Genomic DNA, 2,529 nt, shown 5'->3' with positions numbered 1-2,529 from the left:
TCTGATTTTATCATTGGCATCTATTCCTGGGTGGAAGGAGTCTTCAACCTTGAGAACTGGAAGTAAGGAAGATGTATTGTTCAGCATGTCATGGGCATGGGACAGTGAGAAAAAGTCTGAATCTGTGACAGAAGTCAAACGTATGAACATCCATATTCTGCTATTCACGTGACATCTGAATCCCGCTGACCTGTGGCTCTCAGGGTTTGCAAATATGGTCGTTTAAAGACATGTTTACTTTAAAAGACGTCACCAGTTGAATGAATTTATTTAAGAGACCCCACGCAAATAAAATTTGGCATAGAAAGTTACATTCTAGGGATTCGTTTGCAATATTTTTAGACCAATGGACACCAGGGCCACATATGGACTAAAGAAGAAATTACAATAGGGTGGCCTTTAAGATACCATACCTCTAAACCAAAGTTGATGACCCCACCCCCCCCCCCCCCCATGTTTTTGGCATTTCTGACACGAGTAACGCATCAGGGTTTCTGAAAAAATCAATTAGAAGATTTTTGCGCGAATGCCCTCAAGTGTCCTTTGTGTTGGTAAAGAAAGGTGTGACTGGAGTCCCTGGCAGGTGTTGAGGTATTCTGAAGTGTCTAAGAAAAGGGGATGGCATAAAGAGAGTGGGGTGAGTAGTGATGAGAGCAGATATAACACCTAACCAATCAGATCACAGCATTTGAGTCAGGTGACTGGAAAGCCCAGTCAGAGTGCAGGATTTTCTGTAAGTTATTCCTGCACCATCTTGAATACTCAGTGGTGCATGATGCAGTTGAAGGGCCAGAATATACATGTAATGTTACTTAGGTAAGCTGAATGAAAAGAAACGAACGAAAGACAACAACGACAACAATAGAACAACAGCGAAAGGGTAGTGGAAAGCGATTCAAGGGGTCTCTCAAATAACCACGTCTTTGATGAATTTCAGTTGTTGCGAATCAGTGGTTCCCATTTACAAAGTCCCGGGAATTTGACGATCTCGTGGTGTCAGCCATTCAAAATAAAATAACCACTGATAACCCATTCCAAATAAAACAAAGGGGTCGGGTTTGAAACCAGGTTTAGAAAACTGGGGAATTTTGTACTGAAATAGCGTCAGGATTTGGATAACCGGGTAGCGCACTCCAGGCAAAAATTGCCAGGAATCCCCTAGAGGCTTAAGATTGATCGACATGACCATCACTACATTTTGCGTTTTAAGACGAGGGGTCGAATTCCATTTAGCCAAAAATTCCGGTTGGAAATTTTGGAAACATTACATTTCACACATTAGTAGTATGGTGGAATCTTACTGATTTGAGATGGAACACACTTACGCTGATGACGTCATAGGGTCAAACAAGTTATACCCTAAACATGCAATCCTTTTTAATAATGATAAAATGACATGACCCCCTTCCACCCCGATGATGCAATTATTCTATATTTAGATTATAATGTCATCATTTCCACTACCATAACCTCCACCCCCTCCACCCGATGATGCAACTATTCTATTTTTAGATTATGATGTCATCGCTTGCAACAGTGAAACCTCCAACCTATGATGTCACCAGCGTTAATGTATCCCACTACAAATGAGATTCCACTGCAAAAATCCGGAGTAAACATCCCTACCATACTACTCACATTCCTTCAAAGCTTTCAATCTCGATGCCAATTTGGTGCAGATGGACTGGTTATTTCCGTTCCAACCTGTTTGCATTTCAACCGGTTAAACCGGACATTTTGGCCAAATGGAAAACGCTTAGGGTCTCATTCCACCCCATAATCCTACATGGATGATCTCTGTAAGGTATTTAGGTAAGATTCAACGTTTTACGAAGACGTCTTAGTATTTCTGACAGGAAAATCAAAGAAGACAATCAAAGAAATAAAAATTCTTATATTTACGGACTTTACGTACAATTTATTTTACATATATATGTATTTTTTCAACGCAGGTTGTGTTTGCTCGGTGTCCCGAGAAGTCCTCACAAAACTATTTACAAATACATTTGTAAATTAAATATAATAAAATTAAAAATAATAAATAACAATAAATTTTCCTCTTATTTACACAATTATTTACATCCAAACAAATTAATTTGCTTGAGTTAATGAGGAAGTGTCACGGGCATTTTCACCTTTTCAGTTTAATGAAAATAGTGAAGAATACACAATTATTTACATCCAAACAAATTAATTTGCTTGAGTTAATGAGGAAGTGTCACGGGCATTTTCACCTTTTCAGTTTAATGAAAATAGTGAAGAATATCTTTACTGATCGATAAAGAGAGATACAAACTAAATTCTTGAAAAGGCAGAACAACTCACGATTTGTTCCAGCACTTTTTGGAAACGAAAATGCGTAAACTTAAAAAACGTTCGCCAAACTTTTTTCAAGTTGCAATCGATTCCAAACCAGTCTATGACCAGAGACACTCGGCGACAGTTATGGTACACTGACTAGAATGGTAATTTATAACAAAATAGGAATATTATTTTTAAAGATTTTGGTAACAGAAAAACGTTTTTGTG

The sequence above is a fragment of the Pavona decussata genome, unplaced genomic scaffold (genome assembly GCF_977016875.1).
Source record: "Pavona decussata unplaced genomic scaffold, jaPavDecu1.1 SCAFFOLD_53, whole genome shotgun sequence".
Classification (NCBI taxonomy): Eukaryota; Metazoa; Cnidaria; class Anthozoa; order Scleractinia; family Agariciidae; genus Pavona; species Pavona decussata.
The sequence above is the reverse complement of the archived record's forward strand: the minus strand, read 5'-3'. Positions refer to the sequence as shown.